Genomic DNA, 12,424 nt, shown 5'->3' with positions numbered 1-12,424 from the left:
TCAGACTCACGTATTCCTCAATTTTCCCTGTTGGCCGTGAACATATCAGCTCGGTTTAAATGAAATGTGCTGCATTGCTCTCTTTAAAAAGTATCCTGTTTCCTCTTGGTTATCACCTTCCATGTCACAATCTGACGCTTCCTTGTTACTTTATATTTCTGTGGAAATAGTTTTGGTTGGTAAATGCATCACTGGGGACCCAAGAACAATCACAATACTAATTACGTCATTATTATTATTTTTAGCCATGGCTCTATAAGTTAACTCTTTGGTCCAGAGTGAAAAGCAAGAATTATTGGAGTGACATTTGCTAATAGATTCATGTCCTCCAATTGTGAGAACTTTGGAGACCCCTGACTTTTCATCAGGTACATTTTTCAATTTATTCAATACTTTGCTTCATGACATGCAAAAATAATGACATTCCCATCAACCTCAGCTGTATTTTGTTGGAGATACTTAGTATGGCCGTCATTGCCCTCCATACTGTTGACAAATGTGAGCAATCTGTCTCAGTGTTCTTTGGCGCAGAGAATCATTCATCTTCTTCTTAACAATTTCCTTTTCAGAACTTTGTCCTTCTGATGTATCTGTATCGTTAGACACAGTACATCACTTACTGTCACGGGGCATGATGAGGACTCAGACGCAGACAGTCAGGTGTAGAGAAAAAAAGGTTTTTAATGAACCAAAAACAGGGAATCCAGGGACAAGACAAAAGACGAGGTGGAAAATCCGGCAGGAAAAGGCAGAACAGGCAGACTGGAAAACCGGGAACAGGACGAGCAAAACGGGCGGGTTGGACGGGAAACAAACACAATGATCTGGCAGTGAGTGAGTGAAAGACCGGGGTTTAAATAGTGACTAGGCAGAGTGAACAGGTGAGAGTAATGAGCTGATGAGGTGAGTGTGACTGGCAGGTGCACTGAATGAACTGATTAGGTGAGTGAGGAGCTACAGAAAGAAACAAAGACACAGAACACACAGGGCAAAGCCTGATCGTGACACTTACTGTCCATTTACTCTGAAAAGTACAGAATATGGTAATTTGATCGATAAAATGTTCGTCGACTTTTAAAAGACTTGTGGTCAGGAAAGGGTCACTCCACCCTTGTAACAGCGTGCATACATTTTATTCTGCTTCAGGTCCTAAAGCAACGCATTAAATCGTCTTCGGCTATGCACACACAGTTTTCTCTCTGGCTCTGTGCTTTGACCCTGGAAGACACAAGAGAGGATATTTTAACTTGATCAACAGAATGTAACAAAATGTTTAGACGTCAGGGAAGGCTGATATGGAGAGGTGGTGGCACGGCACATTCAATAACATTATCGATGATGAGGACCATGTTAATGCAAGAAGGGAATCAGCTCGACCAACCCCATTGATTGATCAGATGGATATTGGGATCTGCAATGTGGTGGGAATCTGAAGATCATTGCACATAGTTGTGAAAATACTCATAAGAATGCTTTCAAGACAATCCTGGCAACGAGGCAATTTAAAATTGTTAAAATGATGAGCAAATGTTACAAATATCAGATTTTCTATAAATAAGACAACTTAGATAATTTGACTGTAATTGCAGTTTTTGTGGGTTTGTATCGCCAGTTGGAGTTTTGCTAGTGAGGTCAGCAAAGTATTGACACATGGGAGAAGTAGCTTTCATGGCTTTCTGCCAGAAATCTCTTTAAGTTTGGGTAACAAACCCATTGGTGAGATTTAGGAAAAGATTGTGTTTTGGGTTAAAATAAAGCCTTTTTGGCAGAAATCCCTGAAGGCAAACCCATGGGGGTATTAAAGTTATACAATCTTTATCAAGAAGCAAGCCGCCAGTAAACGGACTGAATTATTTGGGGTGAAGAGCACATATGACAGACCTCAAACACTCAAACTTACCTCAATATACATCTGGGGTTCTCATGTGGATGAGAAATGTTCAACATGGTGCACATTCCCATTACGTTTATAACTTTCATGATGCATTGACCCATTTGTTATGATTCATTGTCTTATGAAATAGTTAGATCAACAAAACATGGTTTATTGTCTGTCAGCTATATAGCTGCAGGTCACTGACCTCATTCGTGTCTCCAAAGTGGTTATGCAACCTCATTTTGCTTCTTCCTCTGGGTGGTATCTGATAAGTGGTGAACAGTATGTCTCCTGGCAGCAGCAAAGAGGAACTAGAAGTGAAGGCAAAGCAGAAAAAAATGAAGAACACCTCCCAGTGGCACGATTTAGCAGCCTAAATGTAGCCATCAACACTTCCTGAGTGTGGTTTTACAGAGAAAAAACTGTTTTTACCATGCAGTCTGCACTCATATGAGTTACATTTGTCAGAGAATATACACTCAGGAATTGACTGTAATATCATGTGTTTTAAGATCGGACTGTACAGTACGTTGAACCCTAAAACTACAGGTGAGAGAAATATCAGACATGCAAATGCCCACCATCAAATTTGTATGTCCTATCTGATTCTACCTCACAGCCGTCTGCTGTTCAGCAGTGTGATCTCACGCACAGTGTGACTCTAGCGATGGCAGAGACGGTCAGTCAGTTCACCACTTTGGTTCAGGCTGAAATAGCTTGACTATCTCAAGGATTGCAGTGAAATAAGTTCAACATTATTGTTGATATGTCTGTGACAAACTACAAAATATATTTTCAAGACAAACAATGCAATCTTTTTACTTGTACGATGTATGAGAAGAGACTTGCGCAACATTTTCCTGAGGAATAAGAGGAAATGAAGTGTTCCGTCTCAGTTATTGTCATGTCGATTGATATTGTCATTTCCATTTCCTCTTATAGTCTTCTGCAGGAATGAGTCCTAACACCCAGAAATGAGTCAGCATTTTTGCACTTCTGGTTCCCTCTTCTCGAAGTCAATGGGGCTCTTGATTGGGCTTCTGGTTATATATGGAGATATTTTAATGCTTGGTTCTACGATATAAAATACATCAGTAAATACCCCTCTCGTCAAGTTTGAAGTTTTGTCTTAAAAAAGGCGGTTGCTAACAAGTGGCTTAATAAGACTCCTAAACATCATCACACAGACTAGTCCACCTTCACAGCCTCAGTGTGCACTAACACTCATGTGACCGTGGTGTAGTTTGTTTATAGCTGTTTCTAAGGGTAGCATAGCAATTTTATTCACGCTTCAATAAAAGTTGTGTTCTTTTGTGAAGACTATCTTGCTGAACAAAACGTGTAAGTATCACAAACTTGTGTTTGTCATTGAGCTTATTTTCTACAATTATCCAGAATCTAATGGGAAAATCCCTTTAACTTTTTATTAAAAGAACCAGCGCGATTCTAAATTCCTGGGTTGGCCAACAAAGATATGTCATCCCAGCAGCCCTCTATTGTTAGCCACTGAATTCCTCTAAGGCACCCCTAAACAAATGTACCGTTTGGAGGATGGCAAATAGTCTGGTATCTTTACAAACTTGTAAATGATTCAGTGTTGTTTTTTCAAAATGAGACTGCATGAAATAGTACCATTGTAATGGCATTACATAAGACACTCTTCAGTTTTATATGTTGCACTTCTCCATTCGTTGAGCAGAGAGGCTGAGCGCTCCCTGAAATATTTCTGTAACGTAAATCAACCAGAATGGACGACTGCCCTGTCGCGTTCAACCAGTGATTTTTGTACAAGGCTGCTGTTGTGCCATCAAGTCATTAGTGTAACAATGACCTCTAATTAGCCTCATCCTGCAGGCTTGTCCCATCCTTCTCAGGCCACCCAGAGGTGCATCACTGGGAGAGCAGCTGCGTTAAATTCATCTCCATGATGTTACTCGGACAGGGTCAGTTGAGTGGGACTGAGGCTTTTATTGGCGGCTCAACAGTATGAGCTTGTTGACCTGCAAAGTCAGGGTCAGGGTGTGTGCTAGTGTGCTTGTGTGCACACCAGGTCAGCCGGTCGCTGCTGACCTGGTGTGCACACGAGCCTCTCGTTGGAAATCAGCAAAGCCCTATCAACACTGCAGAAACAATACCAAGACGCACAAACACAGAGAGCACTTTCGTTTTGCATCCCAACACAAATGTTCTGGTCACTCAGTTAGTTTTACAATGTTTATGCTATCAGAGATAACATCATGCTAGAATGATAAGTTATGATAAGGATGATTATTCCGGCTTCACTCTGGATTCACAGTTGACAAGTCACCAGACTGAGTGGCCTTAAGAGTGCATGGAAAAACCCAGTGACAAACTGTACCGGTGATGTTAATTTCACACTTTGTTGCCAGTGTTAACCCCCGCTTGCCCCTCCACACTGCAAAGAAGGGACCTTCTGGCCCTGTGAATTGGTAAATCCGAAAATGATTAAAAACATCAGATTGCTGAGCTGACGAAGGGTGCATTTCATTTCCTTGTGAATTCCACTTAAAAGTTATAAAAGGAGGAATTTGTGTTATCTAGTCTCGCTTTAAGTTAAAAAAAAGAAATCTTAATGCACTTTTCGTTATCAATGGTGAAATGAATGTGACCAATTTAGTTCTTTATTTGTGTACCATTATGAGACATTGGGGAGAGTGCAATGTTTTAGCTTTTTCATAGTCCCTAATCTGAACCTGACCATATAGTTTCTTTCCCCTTCACACATCCTCTCATAATCATCAGCACTTCCTGGCAGATAAGTTCAATCACATTGATCAATCATATTGATAGCTTCAGTCAAAAAACTTGTGAACCTGAAAGTTCAAGTTGTGAAATACAGCAATGTATTCAAAATAAAAATAAGTGAATGAAAATCTTTTTTGGGTTGAATATAATTTTGATTCAGTTCTGGAATTTTTTTGAATACATTTTTCTTTTTCATTTTTCACTTTCATATATATTTTGATATTTGAGGTCTTATATTTTCAGTTTCAAATCTTTTTTTCACTTTCAGATCGTTTTTTTTCAGTTCAGACTTTTGACCCTGATCTAACGTGGGGGGGGGGTCATCATGAGTGACAGCATAACACAGGAATTAAAGTCATATACTTTATAGGCTAGTATTACTGCAAACAATGACTTTAAACAGCTCCTGAAAAAAATGCAATTATGATGCATTGCAATTGCATTTCCATGTGACCAACAGAACCTCCAACAGTACAAGTGGCGCTTGGTTACCGACACAGAAGCAAGGCAGCCTTTTGTAATATAACAAGGGAAGGAATATTTAATATATTAAAATGTAAACTTATATGACACAAATTATAAATGTTAAAGTTTAAGCCATCCACATTGTTTCCGAAGCACATTAGTCAGGGATACCTCTAAAAAGATGTTTAGGCCTACTAATATTAAACATCCAAAACTACATAAAAACATAAAAAACTACACATGCACATTGCATGAATGCTGCAAATGAGTGGAACTCTTTTGTTATGCATAATTTCAATCCAGAGTCCATCTGGTCTTCGTATCAGAGCAAATATGTGCCTCCACTTGACTGTAATCATGTCCAGAAAAGAAGAACCATGTGATGCAATGCAGCCTACGGTAGATCACAAATAGAAAGTATGACAGAGACAAGATAAATCATGCTAAATTTGATATCGGCCCAGACCTATGAGATAGACTGTCTTTCAATGCTTCAAATCGTTTTCATCATCATGCTTTTGCCAGTTTGCTTTGCTCTCACACATGTGGCTGCAAGATGAACTGATAAGAAGATTTCAGATTTGTGTGCAGAATGCATCTGTGAAAACGCCTGTAACCAATTGGATAGCTTGAACAATACTCTGTAGATCTGTATCTAATAAAAGAAGTTTGCACTGCCAGAAGATGTATAACTTGTTAGGATAAAACTAGCCAGGCAAAACGCCAATGCAGTTTAATGTTTGCAGCTGCAGGACAGACATGCATACACACAGACCAAAAGCAGCATCAAAAGCTCATGTTGGGTCATGTGGAGCGGAACACCTCTCAAAGTTCATTTAAATGTGGCTTTTTCACTTGTCACATTTTCTGTCGTTGGTGTGGTCTGTCAGTGAGGTCCAGTTTTAATCATTTAAGGCTGTAAACAAAAGACTGGCAGGGAGACGGTGGCTGATGGTGGTCTTAGTTAAATGTCACAGATACCAATTTTGCATGTGTATGTGTGAGTGTGTGTGTGTGTGTGTAAGGGTGGTACATTCTAAATGAGCAATTAATGAGTGTTAAATGGTCGCTTGAGCTTGTGTTGTGTGATTCCATTCATCTGTTTTCAGTTTACACACAAAAGGAATGGTAATCCTTCCTCTGAAGTATTATCATTGAACCGTAAAGATCCCATCACAACTGTTTGGCTCTGACCCTCTCTCTGTCACCTCAAAGGCCTCTGGTGAATATGTCTCATTCCTAACTCCGCAGACAGAAACCATTCAAGAATGCAATTGTTTATGCAAGTTGAATATGTGCCAAAGCTGTGGCGAAGAACAAAACCAAAGAAGGCCGTTGGTTACACATCTTATGCTCTCTCGGCATGGAACGGATCAAAAGTTGACATTTTTTTCCAATCAATCACCGTAGAGAGTAACAGAGAGCATGCAGGGAGTCGTTAGAGGTTGAAGTGGCTTCCTTAACTTAAGTGGCAAAGAGAGAGAAATTTGCCCTCGCCCTGTTTATTCTCACATTAATCATTGTGGAAGAGGAAAAACAAAGGACTAATTCCATGGTTCAGCCTCATCCCCGGCTGTCTCACTTATGCAGATTTATACACTCTTGAAGATACTAGAGTTCCTAATTTAGCAGAGCAAATGAGCACAAATTATGTGTTGAAAAGTTACAAATGTTGGGATACAACTGGTCAGAAAATATAAATTAGTTTTGTGTAGGGTCAGAGATAAAGCACACAGCGTGCTCAAAATATGTGAAAGAGCAGTATGGTTAGAAGGCGTGAAGAGAAATTGCGTCCCTTATTCCCATTCCATGAATACTAACTGGTGTCCAAAAGTTCACGATTAATATCGCTGGCAGCTCCAGGATTGGTCCTTGGATGCATCTTTCCCATCGCTTTCATTCAATCTGTTTGGGAGATAAAAGGGTAGCTGTTCATTTATTTATATCTCTATCTACCGTACCGCCTTCAACTGACATTCACCATTGCCGATAGGCATAACCAGTAAACCAAACAACACAATAATCAAGCTTCAAATGGCAAAAAAACCTAAGAATATAAACATCATAGTATGCTAGAAATGTCCTAAACTATTAGAAGAAGAAAGGATTTATTTTTATTTGCATTAAAGAAGTAATTTTTTTTTTAAGCAAAGATGGATTGTAATTCCCCTCTGTGCTGACCGAAAGGTCTACAGGGACTTTTTTGCTGATTGGTACAGATTTGTGCACACTAATTAAATCCTCACAATGTCACAAATTCCACTACGTTTTAGATTGTTTTGATCTCGCCTCTCCTGTCATTTCAGGTCCTGCCACTCGCGCCATGTAATCACTCGTTCCCCTGGCCTGGTCTTCCACGCTCACCTGCAGCCCATTCTCTCATTAGATCCTCACTAATTAGATCCGTCCACTTGCACTTGATCCCTGCCAGATTGTCTTGTGTGTTACTGCAAAGCTCTCCAGCGTTATTCTAGTTTCTGTATATGATCTGCCTGTTCCGGCCCTGCCTGCCCGTTTTGACTTTGGATTCTCTGCCTGCCCCTTTTTGGATTTGTTTGCCTGAGTGTATGATCTCCCGGTTTTGACCCTGCCTGAATACTGAGTAAACTGAACTATCCTTGTATCTCTGTCTCTTTGTCGTGCCTTTAGGTTCAAGTTTGCATGTACCAGTAACCTTTAAACACAAGGACGGTTATGCATTAAACAAAGGTACTAATTCAACTCAGGCCTTGACGATCTAATTTGCACCATAAATCATGCCCTAAGTCCCAGATTCAAGGCAGAATTCCTGTCTTACTAACAGAAAATTCAAGTTAACTGAATCTGTCATCGGGTCAATTACAGCATACAACCTTTAACCTTCATGAACATGTCCTGTAATAAGTCTAATACCCTCTGAATGTTTTGCTTTGTGTGTTACGAAGTTAATAAGACAAATCATGTGACTCTCATGAGTCCCGCAAGTTTTCTGCCAAGCAAAGAAAGGCTTTGTGAAGCCATTCTGCCCTCCTTCATTGACTGCAGTAGAGTTTGCTGTCCCTTGTCAAATGCAAGCCATGCAGGGAAATGTTTGTTGACCTGTGGTGGCGAATTCAAAAAGGGTTTTGTTCGCGCTCTAAAACACACTGTATGTGTTACATTGGTCAGACACCCCCCCTCATAACTATATTTTTTTATTTATCTTTTGTATATATTGAACTCTGTCTGGAAGCCACAGCCCAAACGATGTTGAATAGTACAGTGAAGTGTTTTTACAACCTCTTCCTCCGTCTGAACTTTATCAGGGGCAAACTGAGTGAACAATGACTCCCGGTCAGTAACTGCTGAGTCTATATATGGTCTGATCCATTTCAAATATACAAACAGTTTTGTCTTACCGTTTCTCTTTATCTGGAAAAACACGTAACACCAACTTGGATACTTTCCACCAGCATCAATAACACACTCTGTGTCTGTAGATGCATGGCAGTGCAAACAGTGCAGTAAGTTTTGGTCTTTGATGGTCATAAAGTCTTTTTGTTTTGGGTGTGCCTCACCCGCAGTCCCCCAGGGGCCTTTACTACCGAACTAATTAGTGATGCAGGCACTGTATGTTCCAATGAATTAAATAAAGGCACGATTGGCCTCACAATAATTCCTTAAATCAGACGGAGATTGACTGGATTAGTCATGGCTAGACAGTCAGCAGCACAGATTTTCTTTTTTCCCATCATCGCATTCAATTTGAAATACATTTTTGATGTTCTCATTTCCTTCTGTCTCCTGTATGAGAAATTTAAAGAGAAAATAAGGGCTTATGAAACATGCATCAATTGATAACGGCGTCGCATGAAGGTAGAGCACTTTTGATAACTAATTTTTTATACTTCTATTGTTTGTGTGTTCAAATAAAACACTGTGTTTTTGGACGAAAGTGTGTGTATGTGTGCCTAATGTGTTGGTATGTTTTCATGACTTGTGGGGACATACAACTGTTTACACACTGACATTGTGAGGACTCGCCTCCCTTGTGGGGACAAAATACACATCATGATATAAATCATTACATTTTAGGGTGAAGGCTTGGTTTAAGGTTAGGGTAAGGGTTAGGATTAGGCTGGTAGCAGTATCTATGCTTTGCACCTTGCAAATATATTTATCTTTATATAATATATTTATTATATTATATACATGTGCTACATTACTTATATAGAATCTTCATATATTTTTTCTGAAATGGTGTTGATCTGAGCACCAGCTAGTGTTGATTCGTCAGTGTTGATATTTAATTAAATTATTCACTCATAATGACTGATATGGCTCTGGGGCAGCACTGTCTAGAAGTCTTTAATTAAGTCTGCTGGTTGTCACAGTATTACATTTTACTGAGTAATAATTTGTTGATATTTATTCAACATCAGTTTCTAGTTGAGTGTTAGATAAGATGATCGATAGAGCGGTGCCAATCTCCTCATCTAACTCTCAGCAAGAAACTGGATGAGCGTTTACTTTTACAAACAAGGCAAGAGTAATACCAGTAAAGTCAATTGACATTCAAGAAAACAAGTGAGAGAAAGTATTTAGCTTGTCTCATTTCCTCTCATGGCCCTGAGGGCTTTCCCTAGAGGAGCAATGCCTCCAGGTATTGTTCCTCACAGAGTACAGGAAAAATAGAGTCGGGGAGGTGGGAGGTGCGTACTGGGTCATCAGGTCAACATCGCAACTTTCTTTGAAGGAGAGAGATGGCAATCTAATTGGAGATGGTGTGGAGAGGAGATTCTAACAGTGTTTGAATAAACAGAGCGGTGTACAATATCTAACTGGGGACAGGATCCCAGCTCTGCCTGGGAGTGACAGGATACAGGAAGACAGACTGAGGAAACCGGTCATGATTAATCGAACGTGCAGACTTACACTTTCCGAAATAGAAATCGGATTTACGTTACATGTAAGGTACGTACGCAAAGTTCAACAAGTGCAGAAGCTGACTGAGGTTTATCCCAAGAATCAATTATTGAGGACTTCAGTTCTCAAAGCTCATAGCTCATCACTCTGTAAAAATAAAATGATAGAAGACAGCTTTTATATTATTCATATAGTCTGTTTCTATGTAAAAGCAGACTGAGCCCACAAAGGTTCCAGATTTCGTTATACCACACAATCCATACAAGTGGAGGATTACAGACATCATACTGACCTTGTTAGGGGTGAGCTAAACACGTTGGGTTTGTCCTGTCGGTTGATCAAGAGATAAGGCCATGTGTGCCACTAAAGTCATGTTAGCTGATTCAATAAGGACCAATGACGTTAATCTGAGGTGCAGCGGTGACATTTGCACGTCATTGATGCAAGACTCAAGCTCAATGGGCGTTCAAAATGAAAAGGGGTCAATCCTTAAGTGAAGGGAGATGTGTCAACTTCAGGGCAAAGATTCCTATATTACAAACGGAAATTTCAGCCCAATGGCAGCGCTAGAAGAAAGGTAAGGAGGTCATCAAAACATTTGAATTCATTCCGAGATCATAAATATCCATGTTCATGGAACCATGCAAAGATACACTGTCATGCAATGAAGTGTTTAGGTCACAGGATCACCAAAATCTCTGCAATTAATATCTTTCGTGCATTTTATGGTAATCTGTCTTGAAATTAGTGAGATTCTGCCGTGGATTAAAGAGCTGGATGGATGGACCTCCACTAGGGAGGAAACATAAGGTGAATATATTTTAAGGCTCAAAAGCAATATGAGAAATCATAGCAGGAAGTAATGCATCTGAGCTCTATTGTATTGAGTTACAAACACACCTGTAAATAAAGAACTAAACAATAAACCTAACCTGACCTCGCCCCGTACTGTGTTTCAGCTAAATAATTGTTTATTATCAAAGAGAACTGCAGCAAAATCATTGCACAACAAGCCTGAGAAAAAATGTGTTCATCTACACCTACTGATGACGGGTGTCTGAACGAGCATTGAGCCCTTGACTGCAGTTCGCGGCACGAACAAGGAAATGCAGTAAATATCGAAAGCAAAACTCCCCATCCACAACACATGCCTGTGTGATTTTGGATAGTTGTGTGGTGTCAGGACTCAGGGCGTATTCTTTATTCACAGAATGAATACTGTTTGCGTGTGATGTGGGACCTTAATGCAGGCAGTTCAGGTCTCCAGTGCCTCCCCGAGTCCAAAGTGGTCATAAAGTTAACAGGGCTCTTTTAATTTAAATAACCTGCTAACTCTTCAAACACACACTCAGCTAATGCTCGTATACAATAATGTACGTCTATACATACTCATAGTATTATTTAGTGTGAGCGCATCACACTGACTCACTACAAGCACGAACTGAATAAACACATTTACACCCCACTGATCTGTTCTCCTCTCTCTGCCTTTATCTGTCACTGGTAGCATTTTGGTTCCAGCGCTGAGCTCTGTTTGTTTTGCTAATGCAGATAATACATAAAGCAGTTTCTTCTATCACAGAATCTGAATAGTGTTCCAGATTACAGAAACCTTACAATGAATAGCTCCATTTTACAGTCTTTGCATAGACCTTGTATGCTTTACAGAAATGCAAATTTGCCCTGAAACTGTATTTTTTTTTCTATTTTGATGCAGTACAGCGTGAGAGTTTGTTTGTGTCGTGCAGGGTACTCTTTCTGGGCAGTGGGAGTAGATTGATACCAGGAATAGAAGGGAGTTTTCTGCAGTTTAACCTTACAATGTAGCATTACATGAGGACATGCTTTTGATTTAATGTGCTGTATCTGCAAGGACTCAACCACTTTATTTTAGTTGTATGCAGTTGGTCTACATTTTTCTGTCAAAGCATCATGGCAGGAAAAGCACTTACACACCAAGGTCTTTTCAGGAAAAGGCAAAGGTAATAGTCAAACCTCCGAATAAATCATAGAGTGCGCACTGGAGTTGGTTAGACATGCCAGTTGGACCACATCCAATTGTCTCCTACAAAGAGTCAAAGAAAGCGTCACCTGTTTTTGATGTGATCCAGACCAACAGGCAAAACATGGAAAACCTCAGCGCTTGAAATGTACAGCTGAACTACTCTCTCTACTCTACTCTCTAAACCGTAAAATCAATGTTCGCATTCTAAAAGACTTAGTTTACACATGTTTAAAAGATGTCTAGCTAATACTTAAAGTCAGAAAAGGTTTGCGTTTGCAGCTTTTGTCTCATGCAGCAGCAGCAGCGGCTGCATGAGACAATGTGTTGAAACTCTCGGGAGCTCTCAGCACCCTCCGCAGGCTGGTTGTCTGATTGGCTGAGCACTGACCATGATGTCACCACTGCACGTTATAAGGGCTCTGACAAAT

At 40.0% G+C, this 12,424-nt stretch overlaps 1 long non-coding RNA gene across 1 annotated transcript; it reads right to left on the bottom strand.

Moving 5' to 3' along the window:
• Positions 1 to 734: 734 nt before the first annotated feature.
• On the bottom strand, positions 735 to 2,486 carry LOC142963282 (uncharacterized). Its single transcript, XR_012957417.1, has 3 exons — positions 2,458 to 2,486; positions 2,082 to 2,187; positions 735 to 1,218 (listed from the first exon to the last, which is right to left on the bottom strand). It is a non-coding gene; the product is annotated as an uncharacterized LOC142963282 (long non-coding RNA).
• Positions 2,487 to 12,424: the final 9,938 nt, after the last annotated feature.

This window comes from Anarhichas minor, unplaced genomic scaffold, assembly GCF_050575085.1.
Source record: "Anarhichas minor isolate MPS153535 unplaced genomic scaffold, ASM5057508v1 ptg000028l, whole genome shotgun sequence".
In the NCBI taxonomy this organism is placed as follows: domain Eukaryota; kingdom Metazoa; phylum Chordata; class Actinopteri; order Perciformes; family Anarhichadidae; genus Anarhichas; species Anarhichas minor.
The sequence above is the reverse complement of the archived record's forward strand: the minus strand, read 5'-3'. Positions and strand labels throughout refer to the sequence as shown.